Raw genomic sequence first — 24,164 nt, 5'->3', positions numbered from 1 at the left:
CCCCTTTCTCCGCCCCTTTCTCTTTGCCAGCGTGGTTTTTCCTTTGCTAGGGGAGCATTGCCCGCATTTTCTCTCAGAGCCGTCGCAAACTAGGTTCCTGTGGGAGAAAACCTTGCTAGCATGTCCCTGACGTCATGAGCCTGCGCCTCTCTCCCCGCCCCCTCCTCCGCCCCTTTCTCTTTGCCAGCGTGGTTTTTCCTTTGCTAGGGGAGCATTGCCCGCATTTTCTCTCAGTTGAATTCTGCCAACTGAGAGAAAATGCGGGCAATGCTCCCCTAGCAAAGGAAAAACCACGCTGGCAAAGAGAAAGGGGCGGAGAAAGGGGCGGGGCGAGAGGCGGAGTCACATGACGTCAGGGACATGCTAGCAAGGTTTTCTCCCGCAGGAACCTAGTTTGCGACGGCTCTCAGTTGGCAGAATTCAACTGAGAGAAAATGCGGGCAATGCTCCCCTAGCAAAGGAAAAACCACGCTGGCAAAGAGAAAGGGGCGGGGGAGGGGGCGGGGAGAGAGGCGGAGTCTCATGACGTCAGGGACATGCTAGCAAGGTTTTCTCCCGCAGGAACCTAGTTTGCGACGGCTCTAAAAGCCTCTAAGGAAGGAGCTTCCACCACACTCTGAGGCAAAGAGTTCCACTGCTGAACAGCTGTTACAGTCAGGAAATTCAGGTGGAGCCTTCTTTCCTGTAATTTGAACCCATTGCTCCATGTCCTAGTTTCCAGGGCAGCAGAACACAAGTCTGTTCCCTCTTTCGTATGACATCCTTCCACATATTTATACATGGGTGTCATGTCTCCTCTCAGCCTTCTCTTTTGCATTCTAAACATACCCAGCTCTTTAAGACACTCCTCATAGGGCATGGTCTCCAGACCTTTGATCATTTTAGTCGCCCTCCTCTGGACATCTTCCAGCTTGTCAATATCTCTTTTAAACTGTGGTATCCAGAATTGGATACAGTATTCCAGGTGAGATCTGACCAAAGTAGAATAGAAGGATACCATGGCTTCCCTCAATCAAGACACTGTATTCCCTTTGATACAGCCCAAAACCCCATAGACTTTTTCAGCTGCTGCATCACACTTTTGACTCATGTTAAACTTGTTGTCCACAAAGACTCCAAGATCTTTTCCACATGGATTGTTGTTGAACCAGACGTCACCCATTCTGTATCTTTGCATTTCATTTTTTTCTGCCTACGTGTAGTATCTTGTATTTGTCCTTGTTGAAAATCATTTTGTTAGTTTTGGCACAGCTCTCTAATCTGTTAAGGCCATTTTGAATTCTGATCTCCCCTCTGGAGTATTAGGTATGCCTCCTAATTTGGTGTCATCTGCAAATTTGGTAAGCATGCCCTCTAAATCTTCATCTAAGTCATTAATAATTAATACAGATGTTGAACAGTATAGGGCCCAGAACTGAACCTTGTGGCACTCCACTAGTCACTTCTGTCCAGGATGAAGAGGAACCATTGGTGAGCACCGTTTGAGTTCAGTTACTTGACCAATTACAGACAAATTAGTAATCACAGCATTCCTTTCTAAGTGACTGCAGACTGCCTCCTTAATGATCTGTTCCAGAATCTTTCCTTGTAATTGTTTGGATCCTCTCCCCTCCTCCTCCTCCTCCTCCTTCTTGAAGATAGGGACAACATTTACCCTCCACCAGTCTGCTGAGACTTCTGTTCTCAAAGATTATTGCCAGTGGTTCTGAAATTACTTCTGCTAGTTCCTTTAATATTATTGGTTGTTGTTCATTTGGTCCTGGAGACTTTAATTCATTTAGAGTGGCCAGGTATTCCTGGACTGCTTCTTTACCTATTTTTGGTTGCATTTCCCCTATTACCTCGTCCTCTCCATGTTGCTCAGGTTGAACACCAATCTCTTTTTGGTAGAAGACATTAAGGCATTAAAGAAGGCATTAAGAAGCTCTGCTTTTTCCTTATCCCCTGTCAGCATTTCATTACCTTCACCACGCAGAGGCCCTACCATTTCTTTTTCTTCCCTTTTCTACTGACATAACCAAATAACTCCTTTTTCTTGCTTTTAATCTCTCTGGCAAGCCTGAGCTCATTTTGCGCCATAGCCCTATGAATCTTTCCCTAGATACGTTAGTTATTTGTTTGAATTCCTCTTTGGTGATTTCCCCTCTTTTTCATTTCTTATGCATGTCTCTTTTCAGTCTTAGCTCAGATAAAAGTTCACACAGTGCACACAGATCTAGACAATAAAACTGTAAGGATGTGAGAAATTTGTTGGAGTTTGTACTCTTGGCAAAGTTTGTTTTCCAATAAATATCAGAGTAGTTGAAATTTCCCATTACTACTATATATTTCCTTTCTGCATCTTTGGTCATCTGGTCAAGGAAGGCTTTGTTCAGTTCTTTAGTCTGGCTTGGAGGTCTGTAGTAGACCCCCACAACGATATCTTTTCCAGTCCTTGTTCCCTTAATTCTTATTCAAATGCCCTCAGTGTGGTTTCCTTACATTTCCTCATGGGTGTTAATGTTTTTGACATAAAATGCTACTCAACCCCCTCTCTTGTTTGGTTTATTTCTCTGAAATAGTTATAACCCGTCCATTGGTACATTCCAATTATAGGTCTCATCTCACCAGGTTTTAGTTATCAAATTACAGCATAACCTTAAGATGAAAGAGATTTTTGTATTCAACGTTAATTTGTTTGTGATCTCTAAAAGACATGTTTAAGGTATTTCCCATTGTAAAAACAATAATAAAGTTTCAGTGAAAAAAGGATTCAGTATTAAGTCCTGGACTTCTTCACCTACTTAATTCTGATTTCATAGATAAATCAACACATCACATCATTATGTCATTTTGTCTTTAGCATAATTCCAAACTTTTTAAAAAGCAGCTATTATATTTACTTTAGAGATAAAAATTATGGTTGAAAGTAATGCTTGGTATAAAGAAGTTAAATGCTTATTGAGGCAGGGTGGACACAACGATCACACCTCTGCCCTCAGTATAATACAAATTAGAGGTTTGACCACAAGATAAATGTGAAAGTGACCGAATGTTCTGGGTAGTATTTGCCGCCACCACCTCAGAATTACTGGCCTGAGGAACCAAAAGGTGTGAATGTATTATAGGTAATAGATGTTTGAGCACTTGATTTTCTATGGCTTCTTCCACTGGACGACTGGATTTTAAAAATGTGTTGAGAGAATGAGTTCTGAGGGAAACGAATTGATTGAGGCATACACCAGTTAAAAGTTAACTAAGAAAGAATTTATTTAACTTGATATTAACAACAACTCGTTGGAAATGAGTGGTACAGAATCTTGATTCAATTACAGAGGCTTAGCTGTTTAGACAGTTTTCCCTAAGAATGTAGCTTTGGCTTACTGTGAGTCTCTTTTAACTATACTGATCAACTTCCTTTTGAAACAGTATCTCACTGAGAACAGTCTCTACTGTCTCACAGAGCAATTAGTCTTTAACTAATTCTCTCCTCAGAGCAATAAGCCTCAAGTGAACAAGTCTTCTTTACTGACCCTCTGTACAGTAAACTTCAAGCCCTTGTCCCTGTCTTATTCTCTCTGACTAAAAGCCTCACTCCCAAAATCTCACTTTCTTCTGTCTAAATTCTCCTCAGCTCCCCAGCCTAAAAATCCATCTACCCTCTTCGATGTTCAAATCCCTTCTCTCTTTCTGTCAAATTAGACAGCTTCTTTCCCTCTCTCTAAACTGACTCCTCCCCTACTGGCTATACCCAATCAGGAGTCAGCTTGACTCCTCCTCCTGCTCTGCTTGACTACCAAGATGCCAGCCACTGCCATGCAGGCTTCGGCCTAGCCGACTGAAAGGTAGATCTATTACACTTGGCTATCCATTTTCTGGTTCAGTTGTCCAAGTAACCAAAACAAAACAAAACAAATACAGCACTGATCAGAACACTTCTGTTCAGTGCTGTGTGTTTCCAAACCTTTCATCATGTACTATATTGACAAATCCAATCTCAAGTACTCTAGATCTCTTGAAAAATAATCAACTGGAAGGCAAAATATTCTCTTTGATTATTTATTAATTCTATTTTATGAAATCCCACTACACTTTAGGAAGCACTTAAGCTAAGGTGATGTTCAGTACAACTACAGCCGAAAGGCTAATCATGTTTTTATATTCTCTTGTCTCATATTTTCTTACAGCTATCTAATAGGTCATCTGAAAATAGACTTTTTCCCCTCTAATCTCCCCTTCCCTCTAGGGCAAGAAAACAAACTACGTTTTAATCAGGTTTCAGCGAGGAAGAGAACAGAAGTAGGGTCATTCTTTGTAAACTTTGCCCATAAATGTTCAAGGAGTTCCTGGTTAAGAATTTTCTTAAATTCTAAGTAGTTTCTGAAGAAGATCTTGAAACTGTTGGGTTTTTTAAAATACTAAATGGACTACCCTTTTATCATCTTGAGATGTCTCTTTTATTTCTGATTTGCTGAGGTACCTGGTTCCATCGAACTATAACTTGGGTTACAGCTAGAATTAATGCATTTCATCACCACTTTAACTTCCATGGCTCAATGCTATGGAATCATAGGAGTCGTCTTCTCTGATCTTGAGTATTCTCTCCTAGATTGTGCTGGTGCTTCAACAAACTACAACTCCCATGGGCCCAAAGCATTGAGCCATCATAGTTAAAGTGGTGTCAAACTGTCCTAATTCAACAGGGTCGGTGCACCTTTGGCATCCATTTCTCTAAGTTGGTGCAAGAGAGAAAAGGTGAGGCTTAGCTGAACGACCAAACTTTTGTCCCTTGGTCTCCCATCCATCTGTTTGCATTGCAGCTGTTTCGGTAAGCATCTTGTAACTAACATCTAGTGGGAAGTTGGAAATCTTTGGCCCTACCATTTTGGAGGGTTGGTAAGGTGAGATTTATAATTCCCATACTCCTTTTATGTTGGTCAGACTGAGTGTGGATGATACGTGTAAACCAAAACACATGGAAGACAAAAAGTTCCCAGCCCCTGAACTGTGTCTGACGTCATTTTCCATCTCTCCTAATCCTTTTCCTTTCGTGTTGTGACTTTTATATTGTAAGCCTACAGGCAGGGACTCTCCTATTACTGATCTCTGTAAGCCTCTTTGGAGCCTTTCTCAGTTGAAGGAGGGGGAAGGATAAAAAAATAATAATACTTGAAAGGCATCTTGTTCTCTGCTGCCAAATTTCTCCTGCAAGAAGTACAAGAAAGTGCTGGGTATTAGATGCATTATTTTCCAGGTCACAAGCCTTGGCAATGCACTGTGTGAACTGAACATGCCTCTTAAACCATGTTGGCGGTGTTTAGAGTAGAGGAGTCCTTAGCAGCCAGGCTTAATTGCATACCGACAGGAAAAGAAAGAAAGAAAGACAATACGATCAGAAAATAAATTTAAATTGTGTTTCCTAAAGTTACAATTGTGTTGCCTCCATGAAGCTTTGGCTCCATCCATATTGCCATATAAAGTCCAGATTATGTACTTTGTACTGGGTTATATGGCAGTGTAGACAACTATAATCCAGTTCAAAGTAGGTAACCTGGATTTTACATGGTAGTGTAGATGGGGCCCTAGTGTGTTATCTCAAATGTTCATCATCTTCCTGTACTGCACATTTTCAATGCTCTCTGGTCATAGTTATTTATTCTGTTTCCCTATCTGGTAAGTTACATATCAAGCCATGCGTTTGATAATGTTCAGTTTCTTAGATAATTGTATCCAATTTAATTTCTAATTACAGTAGAGCATTACTGCTCCTGGACCAGTTTATAGCAGTTTTGTGAGCCCAATGTTGTACCCTGAGCTGTGAGGAGAGGTGGATAACAAATAAAATATTAATAATAATAATAGATAATAAAACTATTACTGAGGGAGCAGCGTGAAGATGAAAAAGTTGTAGAACAACCTAATGGGACCATCATTACCAATCTAATAAAATGAATGGTCATGAAAAATGCCAACTTTCCAACTGGAAACTATAGATGTTATTTTTATTATTTTGAAAGATCATTAAACTTGATTGTTCTGTTTCACATAAAATGATGAAAAATACATTTTATGTTAGGCTGTCTCCATATGGCAGAATTATAGCAACTTGACACTACATTAACTGCCATGGGTCAGTGGTATGGATTTCTGAGATTTGTAGTTTTGTTAGGTATTCACTTTGTCAGCTCTGGTGCCATGGTAAACTACAAATTCCATGGGATGGAGCCATGGCAGTTAACGTAGTGTCAGGTTGCCATAATTCTACAGAGTGGATGGCTTCAGAATAAGCCACTGCACTGGAAGAAGTGAAGAACTGAAATCTATAAAAGCTCATACTAAAATAAACCAATTAGTCATAAAGGTACTAGTAAATTGCTTCCCCCTCCTTTCCTATTTTTACAAAGGGCCGTTCAGATGGATTTGAAAAAGAATGTTTGTGTTCCTTGCTGATTTGGAGGGGGTAATGGGGTCTATGTGACTTTTTTATCATGATGCAAAGCCATAAATATGCAGGTGAAATAGAAACAAAACAAAAAAAAAACTGGAAAATCTTCATAATTCTAGGGACTTTTTTCTTTCTGGGTAAGCCCCGAAACAAAGTAGTCATGTCTGACTCTGGGGGGCAGTGTTTAAATTCCTTTAAACGCAAACAACAAGTCATGTAACAGAAATCATCTGGGGGAGAATGTTAAAACCCAAAAAGAAAAAATATAGTAAGGAATAAATGTGTGCATATGTGCCTTCAAGTCACCTGTCAACTTAAGATGGCCCCATTAATTTCATAGGGCTTTCTTGGGCTAGGAAAAGTTGACCAAGAATAACATAACAGGTCCAAGAAGTTACTTACTATTTTGGTGCGAAAAATATATCTAGAAATATTCCTAACGCAGTTTGGATGATAGTAATAATTTTAGATTCATGTGCTGGCAATGTGATTTGTGAAATGGCCTCATAAAATGACTTGTGAAACTTCAGTGGCTAGCAAGATCGTTCTTGGCATCAAGGCTGCGAAGAGTGGATTTGAGCCCCCCTGGCAATAGTGAAACAGCTAGTTATCTGTACTTAGAAATACTCAGTTCTTAAGCCATTATTCAGAGTTGTATATGTACTAAATATGAAATATATATTTTGCTAAGAATGAATATATCTGGTGTCCACTAGGTAAAGGTTTCCTCTTGACAGTAAGTCTGGTTGTGTCTGACTCTGGGGGGTGGCTTTCATCTCCATTTCTAAGCTGAAGAGCCGGCACTGTCCGTAGACACCTCCAAGGTCATGTGGCCAGCATGACTGCATGGAGTGCTGTTACCTTCCTGCCAGAGTGGTACCTATTGATCTACTAACATTTGTCTGTTTTCAAACTGCTAGGTTGAAAAGGATGAAAAATACACGGAGGCTGTCTCCATATGGCAGAATTATAGCAACTTGACACTACATTAACTGCCATGGGTCAGTGGTATGGATTTATGAGATTTGTAGTTTTGTTAGGTATTCACTTTGGCAGCTCTGGTGCCATGGTAAACTACAAATTCCATGGGATGGAGCCATGGCTCACCCCACTCCCTAGATTCGAACCACCAACCTTTCAGTCAGCAAGTTCAGCAGTTCAGTGGTTTAACCCACTGCGCCACCAGGGTTGTCCACTCAGTAAAAATAATTAGTTGATTAGAATAAACTAATCAAAATTTCGTATATCAATTTTTTAATGTTTATTTACTTTATATATTTTTTTCTTTATAGTCCACTAATTTTATAATGGACGTAAAAAGAGCGAAAGACTAACTTATGTAACATAGTTATGCCCCGGCAGCCTTCTGTACAGTCACTCCTCCACATTTGTGGGTTTTACTTCTGATTTGATTATTTGAAGATGATTTGAAGTGGTATCAAAGTGCGATAGTTGTTTAGTGTCGATACACATCTAATTGCTAGTCCCCATCAGACTACAACCACCAAATCATTAAAATACACATTTTAGAATTTACTTACGAATCAATTCAGCAACTACATCTACATGTTTCTTTAGGATGAGCAATGAGATTCAGGCTTCAATTTTATCTGTCATCTCAAGTAGTAATGCCTTTCTCCTGTCTTGGAGTATGGAAAAGCCCAATGGCAAAGACAAAGACAACACTTCGCTGCTTGAAAAGAAGCATTACAACAAGATACATCGTGGTAGAAGCTGTCAAATTACTCCAGCATATTGTGCGGCATAAACTCTATGAACCTTTCTCCTATTCCTCTGCTCTCTATAGAATAGAAACAAATGAAAGAGCAAACATCTGGGAGCCCTTTCATGATGCTTAAAATCTGCTGCATGAAGCTGTTTCCTCATTTTGCTGAATGCTTGAGCCAGCCCCAGTCAATGAATAAGGTGCCAAAAGCTCTGGATGTGAAAAACACAGCTGATATCCTTAACAAATGCAGTTAGCAGCACTAACAAAGCAATTGTGATGAGGATCAGCATAAAAGAAAAATACTAATAATATAGCAATAATGGATACAATAAAAAAGGGACAGTTTTAGCACAGCAGGTTAATCACGAGCTGCAAGTGCAATAAATCTTGCCAACTGAAAGGTTGATAGTTCGAAGCCGGGCCAGGGTGAGCTCCTGACCTTCTGCCCAGCTCCCCTACCCACCTAGATCTTCTGGTGGGGCCCTGCTCTCAGTCCCGCCACTTTCGCAATTGCATCTGGTGGGAACGAGAGACAGGGCCTTTTCTGTGGTAGCCCCATCAGCTGTGGAACTCTCTCCTGATTGAGATCAGATCTGCCCCCTCCCTCCTGACCTTCAGGAGGCTAGTGAAATCCTGGCTATGGAACGAAGCATTTCCAGAATAATGGCTGAGACTGGCTACAGACCAAAGTTCTCGACCACATATGCGGACTGAGTTGGACATGATTTTATCTTGGCAATTTGGCTTATATGTATTTTATTCTATATGTATTTTAATCTTTTGTTGTTGTATGATGTTTTAGACTATTATTAGCATTGAATCCTTGCTGTGAGCCGGTCTGAGTCCCTCTACAGAGGTAAAGAAGATCGGGGTATAAAAGTTTTAAATAAAATAAATAAAATAAATAATAAATAAATAAATCCTAAACATCCCTCTAATACAAAATAAATAAAATAAAACCCCCAGTGTGAGGCCAGATGTGGTGTTTTGTAAGGAAACAAACAACAATACGCAGTTCCTAACAGATGTGAAAGCCTAATCTTGCAACAGTCAACAAATGCAAATCTTAGATAATGAGCCAGCCCTTCCATGAAAGTGTGTTCCAATTTTACAGTCATTCATATCAGCAGGGAAGTCATTCAAATGGAAAGAGATGATAGTAGTAACTATAGTTTCTTCAGCTGATAGAGCATTAAAAACTTGGAAAAAGTAAACTACATGGAGGGTGAATACATTATGCAAACGTGGGTAGCTACAGTGGCATCACTAGGGGTGTGGGAATTGCAGTGGGTAATCTTGGCAGATGGGGTAGCACCCACTTTACTTTCTGCAACATTTTTATGCAGTTTTGTTTCAGCACAAATCTATGATTTTATAATAAAATTATCCCTATACCTAGTTAGAAACACAAAAGCATTTCTCATAAGCCCAGTTCATATGTTCTGTATCAATGTACCAACAAGGTAAAAACTCTGTATTAATTTACTTTTTGAGCCTTCCCATGTCATTATTACCAAGTCACAACGGCTCCATCTACACTGACCATTTAATAGAAGCTTGAAGCTACCTTGAAAATATGCCATGAAAGTATGCTGCAGTGTGCTTTAAGCACTTCAAACCAAGATACGCAAAGACAAAAAAAAAATCCGAAATAGAGCCTGTAATGTGTATCAGCACGTTCTAGGTTAAATTACAATGCATGGCGAAATTGGCACAACATAATGTGAACTGCTGTGTGGACACCCCAAAGCACCCTATTGATGTGCAGATGCACATTCTGAATGTGTGAGTTCAAAAAATCCCTGAAATCTTTGCAGCTGTCATGCCATGGATACTGCGAACCCTGGAACCAGTATGAGGCCAACCTCTGCAAGTGTGTATTCACCATTTAGGCACCAAAGTGGTTTCAGGATTACTGATTTAATCATCCACACACCAAAACCACTTTCTCCTATGCTGATTTGAAACTGACCTAAGGGATCCATGTCGATATGCTTTGAATCACATGGTTTCATCTGCATGGTCTAAAAGCTGCTGACTTTCTAATTTTGTCAAAAATTATGAGTGGTGATTTATGAGTCACATTAGTATCTTTTATTCAAAATGCTTGACACCAGAATTGTTTTGGATTTCCTCCTCAAATTAAGAATAACCACATTTTCAGTACATGATGTGATGTGTTGGAGATGGGACTTAACTCTAAACATGAAATCCCTTAAGTGTGACACTTATACCCACAGCCTAAAGTTAGTTAAGTTCATGTACAATGAACCATCAGAGAGCAAAGGGGTCACTATCACAGCTACTTTTAGATTTTGGAGTATTTTGGAATTTGGGAGAGAGGAAACACAACCTGTACTATGCATTATGTGTGGTCTCTATAGGAAGGGGTCTGTGAGGTGACACTGAGTTACTACACTGGGTGACAACATGCCACTGGGTAGCTAATGTAGAAGAGGCAGATTAGATCATAGAATCATAGTTGGAAGAGATCCAAGGGCCATCCAGTTCAACCCCAATTTGCCATGCAGGAACACAGTCAAAGCAGATTCTGCTTAAAAGAACTCTAAAGGAGACTCCACCACACTCTAGAGCTGTGCATTTCATTGTGCACCAACATTTAGTTGCTTTGCTAAAGTTTAGGCGTATTCACTTAGTCTGAGTTTTCCAAACGGTGTGTTGCAACGTGTTTCTGTGTCAGCTGCAGTGTGTGGGAGTGTTGCCTGAAAATAAGGAGAAATGACAAAAATATAGGAAATGCATGTTATTATTTTACAAATCATACATTTAAAAAATAGAAATGAAAGTTTTCATGAGATATGTCATGTCCCCATACAGTTTGTTATTACAATGTAGGAGACTGGATTAGCCTCTGATTTGCTAGTGAGACTGAATTACTGTATCACAAAATGATGCATGTCTAAAAGGTGTGTCACTGACATGAAATGTCTGGAAAGCTCTGTTTGAGGAGGGTCAACCAAGCTTGGACACAACAAGTAAAACCTAGAATATTTTCACAAGGGGCTTAAATTATGAGGGCTGTCTGTTTGCTAGGTGTAGAATCTACGGAATTTTCACAAGGGGCTAAACTACTAGGGTTGTCTCCTTGCAATGCCTAGAACCTAGGATATATATATATTCACAAGTGGCTAAACTACTAGGGTTGTCTCCTTGCAATGCCCAGAACCTCTGATATATATTCACAAGGGGCTGAACTACTAGGGTTTTCTCCTTGCAATGCCTAGAACTTATGACATTCACATGAGGCTGAACTACTAGGGTTGTCTCCTTGCAATGCCTAGAACCTGGGATATTTTTCACAAAGGGCTAAACAACTAGGGTTGACTTCTTGCAGTGCTTAGAACCTGGGATATTTGCGCAAGGGATTAAACTACTAGGGTTGTCTCCTGACAATGCCTAGAACCTGGGATATTTTTCACAAAGGGCTAAACAACTAGGGTTGACTTCTTGCAGTGCTTAGAACCTGGGATATTTGTGCAAGGGATTAAACTACTAGGGTTGTCTCCTGGCAATGCCTAGAACCTGGGATATTTGCGCAAGGGATTAAACTACTAGGGTTGTCTCCTGGCAATGCCTAGAACCTGGGATATTTGCGCAAGGGATTAAACTACTAGGGTTGTCTCCTGGCAATGCCTAGAACCTGGGATATTTTTCACAAGGGGCTGAACGACTAGGGTTGTCTCCTGGCAATGCCTAGAACCTGGGATATTTTCACAAGGGGCTAAATGACTAGGGCTGACTCCTTGCAATGCCTAGAACCTGGGATGTTTTTGCAAGGGACTAAACTACTAGGGTTGTCTGCTTGCAATGCCTAGAGCCTGGGATATTTTCACAAGGGGCTAAACTACTAGGGCTGTCTTCTTGCAATGCCTAGAACCTGGGGTATTTTTCACAAGTGGCTGAACTTCTAGGGTTGTCTCCTGTCAATGCCTAGAACCTGGGATATTTTCGTAAGGAGCCAAACAACTAAATTTGTCTCCTTGCAATGCCTAGAACCTAGGATATTTTCCCAAGGGGCTAAACTAGGAGGGTTGTGTGTTGGCAATGCGTAGAACCTATGATCTTTTCACAAGTGGGGGCTAAACGAGGAGGGCTGCCTCCTTGCAATGCCTCCACAAACGTCACGAGAAGGCAATGCGCTTTGCTTTTGGAGGGCGGTGGGGCCTTGCTCTGCTGGAGGCGCCCCTTCTCGCTCCCTCCGTCCTGCAGGGGCAGGTGCCTCAGAGCCGGCTTCGTCTCGCTTCGCCTCCCGGCCTTGGGCTGCCGCTGCTCCTGCGCATTGGAGCCAAGGAGACCTGAAGAGCTGCGCTGCTGGGAGGAGGCGGAGCGCGGAGGCTGGAGAAAGAGCGGGGAGGAAAAAGAGAGAGAGAGAGAGAGAGAGAGAGAGAAAGGAGGAAGAGGGGAGGGGAAAAAAGAGAGAAAAGACGGGGCACCTTCCCCTCCTCCTCTTCCTCCTCCTCGTCCTTCCCCGGCTTTCCCGCAGCACCGGCACAGCCCTGAGCGCGGCGTCTCTGTGCGCACAAGTGCTGCAAGCTGCGCCTGCCTGCTTCCTCGCTCCCTCCCTCCCTCCCTCCCTCGCTCCTTCCGTCTCGCGGCGTGGGTTCCTTTGTGTCCTTTGCCCCTTTTCCCGAGGGCCAGCCAGGAGGCCGCAGCGAGGGCTGCCGGGGCCCGGAGGAGAGGCCGGCGGTGAGTGCGGGCTTGGTGCGCGTGTGTGTGGTGGCGCCTCTCTCTGCGCGCGCCGCTCGGAGCCGGGCGGGATTATTCTTCCAGGCGGAGGTCTTGCAGCCTTGGGAAGGAAGCTGCCTCGCGGCCGGCTAATCCCGACCTGGGCTAATTAATCATTCCCTCCGAGGATGGCTTGGTGTCCGTCGTCGCCGGGATCCTCTCCCTTGGAAAGGATGGGGCACGGGCTGCGGGCCTGGCGGGGAAGGCAAGCTGCCATCCTCAGCCTTGCCGCAGCAAGTCCACTGGAGTGAGTCCGCTTTAGGGCTCTCTGGGCAGCACCGGGTGCGGAACCATCGCGGGACTGGGTTGCCCGGACAACCCAAAAGAGCGGGTTTGAGATCCACTTGGGCTTGAGAGAGCCCCAGTGGATTTCATCCCCCAACGGATCAGGAAGACTTTGGCCTTGGTTTCCTCTCTTGCAAGTGCTGAAATTGGGCAACCTTGAAAACCAGGAGCCCTTCCACACAGCCCTCTGTCCCAGGATACCATGGCAGAAAACCCCACAATGTCTGCTTTGAACTGGGTGATCTGAGGGCCCTTCCACACAGACATATAACTCAGGATATCAAGGCAGAAAACCCCACAATATCTGCTTTGAACTTATCTGAATCCACACTGCCATATATTCCAGTTCAAAGCAGATAATGTGGGATTTTATTCAGCTGCGTGCAAAGGGCCTGAGTCCACACTCAGATAATGTGGGATTTCCTGCCTTGATATTTAGGTCTCTTGGCCTTCCCAACAAGGGGAGACTCCAGCTCCCATCATCCCTCTGTTGGGACTCAAGAATGCAAGAATAATTTTGGATAAAACGGTAGTAAAGGGCAGTGGGTTAAACTGCTGAGCTGCTGAGCTTGTTGACCGAAAGGTCCCAGGTTCAAATCTGGGAGCGGCGTGAGCTTCTGCTGTCATCCTCAGCTTCTGCAAACCTAGTAGTTCAAAAACATGCAAATGTGAGTAGATCAATAGGTACTGCTCCGGCAGGAAGGTAACGGTGCTCCATGCAGTCATGCTAACCACATGACCTTGGAGGTGTCTACAGACAACACCAGCTCTTCGACTTATACATGGAGATAAGTACCAACGCCAAGAGTCGGACACGACTGGACTTAATGTCAGGGAAAACCTTTACCTTTAACTAGGGACAATTGTCAAGGGAAATGCATTTGACCCAAAAATTTGACTATGCAATTTACTACCATTTTATCCAAAATTTGAGTTTACCTTTTGTATATTGCTCTTAACACTGCTACACCCCATATGCACTTTACTCTTTGGCCTTATCCTCCGATCTGTTGTGCACCAGGCCACCCACCCATATCAAGGCTTGAATTATGTTCAATGTATTGTCGAAGGTTTTCATGGCTGGAATCACTGGGTTGTTCTTGGTTTTTTGGGCTATATGGCCATGTTCTAGAACCATTCTTCCCTGATGTTTCGCCTCCATCTATGGCAAGCATCCTCAGAGGATGCTTGCCAAAGATGCAGGTGAAACATCAGGAAAGAATGCTTCTAGAACATGGCCATGTAGCTTGAAAAACCAACGACAACCCTTGAATTATGTTATTGCTGTTGGTTTTGATGCTTGTTTTATATTTTGTATAATGTTGTTTTATGTTATTTAAGTGTTGTGATGTACTCTAATGTGGTATGTTTTAACTCTGTTATTTGGGTTGGCCCCATGTAAGCCGCCCTGAGTCCCTTTGGGGAGATGAAGGCAGGGTATAATAATAATAATAATAATAATAATAATAATAATAATAATTTGAAACACAACAAGATGAGTCCACAGCAGACAATATCACTTTGCTGGCTGTTGTGTTGGATCACACGTCGGACCCTTCCCAAGTGTCTAGGACTGTGTGATGTATTGTCGAATAATGTGTGCAGATCCCAGTCAGGTGGCCTTCTGCAGCTGGCAGATGGTAATTTTATCAGCGCCAATTGTGTTTAAGTGCAGGCCAAGGTCTTTAGGCACTGCACCCAGTGTGCCAATCACCCCTGGGACCACCTTGACTGGCTTGTGCCAGAGTCTTTGCAGTTCGATCTTTAAATCCTCATATCGTGTCAGCTTTTCCAGTTGTTTCTCTTCAATCCTGCTGTGCCTGGGATTGCAACATCGGCGACCCATACATTATTATTATTATTATTATTATTATTATTATTATCATTATCATATCTGGAGGGTCACATGGCTTTTCTACCTGTGTTGTAAATAAATACAGGTTGGGGATCTGCTTCTTGTCTGCTGCCCTGGAGACTAGGACGAAGAACAATGGCTTCAAACTACAGGAAACTAGATTCCACCTGAACATTAGGAAGAACTTCCTAACTGTGAGAGCTGTTCAGCAGTGGAACTCTCTGCTCCAGAGTGTGGTGGACGCTCCTTCTTTGGAGGCTTTTAAACAGAGGCTGAATGGCCATCTGTCAGGAGTACTTTGAATGCGGTTTTCTTGCTTCTTGCCAGGGGGTTGGACTGGATGACCCATGAGGTCTCTTCCAACTCAAGGATTCTATGATTCTATATGACATGCTTGGGATCAGAAGTGTTTTGGATTTGGGATTTCTTCCCTGGATTTTGGAATTTGTGTTTGTGTATATGTATGTAATCAATATCTTGGAGATGGGATCCAAGGTGAAGGTTAATACAGGCTGAGTATCCTTTACACATGACATGTTTGAGACCAGAAATGCTTTGGATTTTGGATTTTCCCCTGGATTTTAGAATTTGCATTAACATATATGTATGTGATAAGATATTTTCGAGCCCCCAGTGGCATAGTGGGTTAAACCGCTGAGCTACTGAACTTGCTGACCAAAAGGTTGCCAGTTTGAATTCGAGGACCAGGGTGAGCTCCTGCTGTTAGCCCCTGCTTCTGCCAACCTAGCAGTTTGAAAACATGCAAATGTGAGTAGGTCAATAGGCACCACTTGTGCAGGAAGGAAACACCACTCCATTCAGTCATGCTGGCCACATGACCTTGGAGGTATCTAGGGTCAAAGCTGGCTTTTCGGCTTAGAAATGGAGATGAGCACCAACCTCCAGAGTCAGACACTTAATGTCAAAGGGAAACCTTTACTTTTATCTTTAAGATATTTTGGAGATGGAAGCCCAGGGTCTAAGCATGAAATTCATTTGTATACACTTTATACAAATAGCCTGATGACAATTTTATACAACATTTTAAATAATGTTGTGCATGAAATAAAGCTTGTGTACACTGAACCATCAGAAAGCAAAGGTTTCACTCCAGCCCCTTCTACACTGCCATGTAAAATCCAGATTATCTGCATTGAACTGGATTATATGGCAGTGTAGAAGGAGCCTCACTCAGCATCCTTGTGGCAAAGTTCAGATTTTGTAGCATTTTTTCCTGATGGGGATGCCTAACCTATATTTGTAGAAGTACATTGTTTTAGTTTTCTCTAAAATTAACACCCAGTGGAAAGGGAAAATAATGTTGTTGTTGTTGTTGTTGTTGTTGTTGTTGTGTGCCATCATGTCTTTTCTGGCATATGATGACTCTAAGGTGAGCCTGTTTCAGGCTTTTCTATGCAAGATTTGAGCAGAGAGGGTTTGCTATTGTCTCCCTCTGAGAAAGTGTGGTGTGTCCCGGTTCACCGAGTGTGTATTCATGGACAGGTGGGAATTCAAACCATGGTCTCCAGGAGCATTGTCCAAGGCTACGTCACATTGATTCTTATAGAAATAGTGCCTGTGCTTTTAATAGGAGTGGAAAAGGGGACGTCTTGGCTGCTGAGGCAGAGAAAAGTGGAACAGTGCTGACATTGCGTCTTTCCCCCTTTTTGCACATTTCCTCAAAGAGTCTGCTGCTCTTTAGTGTTTGGCCCTGTTGTCCATGACCCCTGGCATCTCTGGCAAGTCAACATATAGGTAAGTCCAGTTCATTCAATGTCTTGACTGTAGTTGGGACTAATGATAGGATTTAGCCCTCTGTCTGGAAACAAGAAGATTTTGCTATGCCAAGCATAGAGGTTTCCTACTACCCCAAAGGTACTGATGTCGTCTGATGTTGGAAAATGAGCAGGGTTGAGTCTGGTTAATACGTGGATGGGAGATGATAAGCTTGATCTCCTGGTGGAACTAAGGCCCCTTCCACACTGTCCCTATATCCCAGGATCTGATCCCAGATTATCTGGCAGTGGAGACTCGTATAATCCAGTTTAAAGCTGACAATCTGGGATTAGATCCTGGAATATAGGGCAGTGTAGAAGAGGTCTAAGAGAGAATCCTGCTTGAAATTCTGGAGAGCTGTTGCTAATGCATGTCTAGATAGACTATTGATATGTTCCTAAGGCAGTTTCTTAGGTTCTTCTGTATAATTTTTTGGAGAGACAGAAGTTCTTTTTATTGGAGTATTGCATGTTTTGTTGCGGTGGTGAGCTTTAACAGGATGTTGTTTGAGAAACAGACTTTCCATGAATATTTAAAAGAGAACCAGAGTGGTATATTGGTTTGAATGTTGAACTGGGACTCTGGGGAATCAGGGCTTGTATCCCGCTCACACATGGAGAGCATCCGTTGGGTGACCTTGGGCAAGTCATATTCTCACAGTCCCTGAGGAAGGCAGTAGTAGCAGCTCCCTTCTGAACAAAATGTGCCAGGAAAACCCTTTGATAAGTTTTCTCTAGGGTTGCCATAAATTTGAAATGACTCGAAAGAACACAACAAACTTCTTGTGTCCTGTATTTCTAAAAACCACTTTGTTTATTGTTCAGTTTTTTTCCACTGTGGCTGTCCAGTGCAACGTGTAAGAGATTTTATCCAGACCTCTTGGTTTCAGCAAGCAGCCAGCTTCTGAACTTTCAGGTTGTGTTCTGATACACATTGTTTATGCTTTTCTTTCTTTTTAGTTCCTTTTTTGATACAGATTTGTTACTTTTTCCTTTCTGCTCCCAAAGCTGAAGTATAACATAATTTATAGACTTTTTCTACAGACTATGCTATAAATCTAATTGAACGTTTACCAATACTGTTTATTGAGAAACATGCTTTCAGGTGTAACTGTGAGAGCTGTTCAACCGTGGAACTTTCTGCCTCTGAGTGTGGTAGATAGATACTCATTTTTTGGAGGCTTTTAAACAGAGGCTGGATGGCCATCTGTCGGGGGTGCTTTGAATGTGATTTTCTTGCTTCTTGGCAGGGGCTTGGACTGGATGGTCCAAGAAGTCTCTTCCAACTCTATGAGTCTATGATTCTATGGTGAACTGTTCTGAGAATAATAACAATAATAATAATAATAATAATAATAGCAATTCTATTTTTATACCCCGCCTCCATCTCCCCAAAGGGACTCGGGGCACCTTACATGGGGGCAAACCCAACAGAACAGTTAAAACATAACACATTAAATGCATTTAAACAAAATCATAACAAAAATAATATAACAAAATAAAACAACAACATAGAATCATAGAATCAAAGAGTTGGAAGAGACCTCATGGGCCATCCAGTCCAACCCTCTGCCAAGAAGCAGGAATATTGCATTCAAATCATCCCTGACAGATGGCCATCCAGCCACTGTGTAAACATTAAACAGTATATAAAATGAACATCAAACCAACAACCAAGAGCAAAGTTCAATGTCTAATCGTGGGTGGGCGGACTTGTGCCACATATATAGTCACAGCTACTGTAGTTTCCACACTGATTTTGTAATTATCTGGCAGTGGATCTGAACAACAACATCTCTTGGTGATGCAGGAATGACCCAGAGACTTTTCTCAGGAAGGCTTCAGCTGTGTTCAGGAGTGCTTTCATTGGTGTGTGTTAGACTAGATGGCCCGATGAACTAGAAAGTTCTTGTAGTTCCTTCTTCTTTTGTGATCCTGTGGGTTTATGAACGTGAGCTTCTGACCCTGATGGTTTAGAAGGGGAAGAACACCAGTTGTGAATGACTTTATCTTGTACCTTTTTCATGTCCTATAACCCAACAATAATTAAGCCACATGATGTGTGTTCTTCCCATCTCATTACAGTTTCGTAAAAGAGTCCACATAATAAACCTCACCCCATTTCCCTTGCCAGCAACAAAACAGTCTGGCCTATCAACCTCACGGAGATGGCAACTCTTTCCCCCTCCTGGCGTGGGATCTGTGTTTCAACAAATGTGTTATTAAGTTAAGACATAACTTTCCGCACCATGTGCTGTTTGCTTAACTCTCATCTTTAGAGGACACAGGAGCCCTGCCAAAAGAACATGACAATTCTGGAAAGAGTTTCTAAATTATTTATGGATTTGTATTAAGAATATTAAAGTAGAAGTACTTTGGCCACATCATGAGGAGACAGCAAAGCCTAGAGAAGACAATTATGCTGGGGAAGGTGGAAGGTAAAAGGAAGAGGGGCCGACCAAGGGCAAGATGGATGGATGGCATCCTTGAAGTGACTGGACTGACCTTGACGGAGCTGGGGGTGGTGACGGTCGACAGGGAGCTCTGGCGTGGGCTGGTCCATGAGGTCACGAAGAGTCGGAGACGACTTAACGAATGAACAACAACAACATTAAGAATATACGAACAGCTCTATTGCATCAGACCAAGGGCTTGTCGGGCTCCATATTCTTCTTTCACAGTGGCTAATTAGAAGCCTATGGAAATCCACACATAAATGCAACTGCTTTCTTCTATCTGATTTCCCCATCAATTGAAATTGATACTCCTACATCTTGGCGTGGGGTTGGACTGGATGGCCCACGAGGTCTCTTCCAACTCTATGATTCTATGATATTGGGGGATGATCACAATTAGCATCCATCATAAAATGCATACCATTTTCATGCTATCTAAGTTGATGGCTATCATGACTTTATGGCATAGAGAATTCTCCAGTTGTGTGTAATGCCAATAAGTACTTTTCTCTGTCTGAATTTTCCACCGTTTGGCTTCAATGGAAGGCCTTGGATTTTACCATGATGAAAAAACGAGACATTTTCTCCAGATCTCCTTTTTTATACTGTACATACCTCTCTTTATTTGGCCTTTTTCTAAACCAATCTGTTCATCAAATAGTGTAAACATTAATCACAGTGGACTTGGTGTATCTTAGTAGGATTGTATATAGAATTGTATTAGTAACCATTTGATACTTACTATTAATTTAGAAAAGTTTAAGTTGTGGCATCATGGTTGTTATTTAATTTTGATTTTATGGCTGGGGATAAAAACATGATTATTTTCAGTTAAAGATTAGCTATTGTTTCCATTAAAGTACCTAATTCTTGCATTGCACTCCTATTTTGCACACTAGCAGTGTGCCAAATATGTTGACCTAGAAGTAGGTCCCAATGTGGACTTTACTTTCTATAATATGTGTTCAGACGTGCAACTTCACTGGCTTCAGCAGGCAGGTTCCAAATGCCTAAAAGAAAAAAAAGTTTGTTGAGGAAGTATAATAAACTTGCTTACATGGACCCTTGAAGGACCCCAAACCTTGGGTTGGAAGTGCTGATAGTCCCTGGAATTACCTAGCAAAGTTGGAGCACTATGTCACCAATGCAGTTGAGCCTCCTCAGGCGTTATTCCCCAGAAGTGTGCTAAATCGATCATTTAGCTAAGTTACTAAGTCCTTCCAGGAATAATAAAAGCTGATTGTAATCTGTCCTGTGCCCACTTATTTCGGAGTGAGCCACACTGAACGCATGGAGAGGATTTCTCAATAAGTCTTAGCCTGTTTAAGGCTGTTTGAATGCGTGGAAAACAAGCAGGCAAAAGTTTCAAGCTCCCACCTTAAAAACAGTTTGTGGATTATGGCACAGTCTTCTCAAACCTAATTTTGTTTGCATTCTGCCGTTATTAGCTTCATTTACAGTAACTCTTCTCACCCTGTTTTCAAAGCTGTCTTGATGGTTTGTCTACTAGTGCAGTTATGGTCGGCAATGGGAAACAAGATATAGAGTTAAAATACAATATTCCAATCCTCTCCCTAATTTTATGGGTATCTGTTATATAATTCAATTATAACTGATGAGATTTACGTTGCTTTGTGCCTTTTCCCTTTTAGTCTGGGGTAATTCAGACTAGGAGCCCCCGGTGGTGCAGTGTGTTAAAGCACTGAGCTGCTGAGCTTGTTGATTGAAAGGTCGCAGGTTCGATTCCGGGGAGCGGCGTGAGCTTCCGCTGTCAGCCCTAGCTTCTGCCAACCTAGCAGTTCCAAAACATGCAAATGTGAGTAGATCAATAGGTACCGCTCCGGCGGGAAGGTAACGGCGCTCCATGCAGTCATGCCGGCCACATGACCTGGGAGGTGTCTACGGACAACGCTGGCTCTTCGGCTTAGAAATGGAGATGAGCACCACACCTCAGAGTCAGACATGACTGGACTTAATGTCAGGGGACTACCTTTACCTTTACCTAATTCAGACTAATACATAAGACTGGAAAATTTACTATGCAATTTTTCACTAGCCTGCAAAAAACCTAGTAGTACATGTGTTCATGTGAAGCAAGGGTTTCCTCTTTTTTATAGTCAACATAAAGATAGACTACTGACCTCTTATGGGTATAGTGGGGGAAAGGATGATTTTGGCCAATAATCCACCATCTTTAGCAGTCTCCTCACTCCTGTGCATGGGATGCCTGTTCTTCTGAATTTACTAAAAGTGTTATTAAAAACAAGCCAAACATGTGATGTGATATTATCTTGTACTATTTTCAGCCCCTATTGCCCACAGACTCTGAAGTGTCATAAAGCTAGAGCAGCAAACATTGCAGCAATGTCATGGTGGTCATAAGGAAGATGGTATGACTCAAGGGAACAAGGTTGTTTTTTTTTAGGCTCCAGAAACTAGGACACAGAGCAGTGGATTAAATGTGGAGCAATGAATTTAAACTACAGGAAAAGAAATCCTACCTAAACATTAGGTCCTGATGGTAAGAGCTGTGCAACAGTGGAATGCTCTGCTTTGGAGTATGATGGAGTCTCCTTTTCTGGAGGTTTGTAAACAGAGGCTGGATGGACATCTGTCAGGAATTCTTTGTTTGTGCATTCCTGATGATGATCCTTGTGGTCTCTTCCAACTCTTATGATTCTGTGATTTATGGAATGGAGGCAGGACTGTGGCTCATAATATTTAATGCACCAGAATATCAGCAGTACAGGTACTACACATTTATAATTGAAGGCCGTTGATTAAATCTTTTACTACTGCTTAGAGTCAGTAAGTAGGAAAACTGTTGTGCATCCATTCTGCAGCAACAGAATTGTGGCATGAAATTAGCCCAAGGTGACCTTTCTATACATGCAGAAATAGATGCATGAGTGGTTCACCGAACACTGAGCTTGTCAGCTGACCCACTTGTTGAATTGAGGAACATTTTTTAAAAATGGGTCACCTCACTGTGAATTGCCCAGCAGCCTCAATTCAAGGTGAACCACATAGGACAGGAGACTTTTGCTTCTAAATTCCCTCTAGATTGATTTTTTGTCTGATCCCGGCAGGCCAGAATGGTGTGTGAATTAACTCCTGGACTTGTACTACATAATAAACATAGTTGTTGTTCTCCAGATAATATGGTAGCCAAGTTGGAAGAATTCTGTGAACAAGATTGAATACAGAGATAGTGAATGTCTTTTGACTTTGTCTGCTAGGCTTAAAGTTACAGATATATTAAAATCTGACACTTGCTTCCTACAGATGTTCAATGTGGTTAATGAGCATGAAATCTCAGTGAGTATTCAGCTTCCAGTTATTATTTTGATTTGCTCCTTCTTTTCCGGCTAGATTAGATTCTCGGAAGGTGTTCCTTTCAGATGCTTTGTAAATGCATGGTGTTGTATATTCTTGAATAAAAGAGTCATCTGATTTCCTTTCTTAGAATGATTATAATATAACATAATTTGGATATTAAAACTATCTGATAGTATACACAGGAGTTGATTCTATTCTATATACCAGTGTTTCTCAACCTGGGGGTCAGGACCCCTGGGGAGGTTGCAAGGGGGTGTCATGGGGGTTCTCTGGGAAGTTTGCCAAAACTATCTTTGGTGGGGTTCAGAATGCTTTTTGATTGTAGGTGAACTATAAATCCCAGCAACTACAACACCCAAATGTCAAGATCTATTTTCCACAAACTCCACCAGTGTTCACATTTGGCCATATTGAGTATTCATGCCAAGTTTGGTCCAGATCCATCATTATTAGAGTCCACAATGCTCACTGGATGTAGGTGGACTACAACTCCAAAACTGAAGGTCAATGCCCACCAAACTCTTCCAATATTTTTTTGTTGGTCATGGGAGTTCTGTGTGCCAAATTTGGCTCAATTCCATCGTTGGTGGAGTTCGGAATGCTCTTTGATTGTTGGTTAACTATAAATCCCAGCAACTACAACTCCCAAATGACAAAATCAACCCCCACCCCAACCCCACCAGTATTCAAATTAGGGTGTATTGGGTATTTGTCCCAAATTTGGACCAGTGAATGAAAATACACCCTGCATATCAGATATCTACATTACGATTCATAACTGTAGCAAAATTACAGTTGTGAAGTAGCAACCACAATTAATTTAATGGTTGGGGGTCACCACAACATGAGGAGCTGTATCAAGGGCTCGTGGCATTAGGAAGGTTGAGAACCACTGTTCGATATTAATAATTAGAAGGACCTAATGTCTAGATTGTACAAGATTTTCTAGGGATTTGTAAATCCTACTGCTGGAAGCAGAGCATAGAATTGCACTTAGAAAATTGTTCTCTAAAGTTAAAAAAGTGATGGTAATTTTTATTTACTTTCATGGTATTTCCACTTTCACAGGGACTCTGCATTCCTTACACCACAAATGCAGAAGGAATACTTATTTTGAGTTTAAGAATTATATGTCTTGTATTGAAAACAATATGGATCCTTGTCAACAAAACACTTGTCTTCCCAAATCATGATTTGAAATTACCATCCAGGAAAGAGTAGACCCATCCCTATCCCACACTGGATAAGTATGAAGGGGCATTGTATCTAACCTCTACCTTTCATATCTTCTAAGAATTGCTCTTCTATTTTAGTACTCTAGTAGGTTTGACTCTGGACTTGAGAGTGCATTGATTTTATTCAGAAATACCTAAAGGTGTGGCAACATGCTTTCAGACTTCTAGATTAGAGTCCTACACCTTGCTAAAAATTGCATGTTTGAAACTGGATGATAATTACTTGTGGTCTGGAGCAATTGTATACTGAAAAAGAACCTATCATTACCTGCTTTATGCCAGGAAAACTACATTGTCTGAAAAGGTGCTTGATGTTTCTG

General features: G+C 41.8%; 1 protein-coding gene across 3 annotated transcripts in view; it reads left to right on the top strand.

The window, feature by feature from the left end:
- The first annotated feature begins 12,315 nt into the window (after window positions 1-12,315).
- Window positions 12,316-24,164, top strand: part of KLHL32 (kelch like family member 32) — a 101,869-nt gene continuing 90,020 nt past the window's right edge. The window contains exon 1 of one of the 3 annotated variants that reach the window (XM_060753069.2): window positions 12,316-12,860. The gene's annotated coding sequence lies outside the window, so the exon portion shown is untranslated. Of the gene's footprint in view, window positions 12,861-16,679; window positions 16,795-24,164 lie in introns of those variants that run through there. The other 2 variants (XM_060753067.2, XM_060753068.2) reach the window with 2 other exon arrangements.

Source organism: Anolis sagrei, chromosome 1 (assembly GCF_037176765.1).
Source record: "Anolis sagrei isolate rAnoSag1 chromosome 1, rAnoSag1.mat, whole genome shotgun sequence".
Lineage (NCBI taxonomy): Eukaryota > Metazoa > Chordata > Lepidosauria > Squamata > Dactyloidae > Anolis > Anolis sagrei.
Note: the sequence above shows the minus strand (reverse complement) of the source record. Positions and strands in the feature narration are given on the sequence as shown.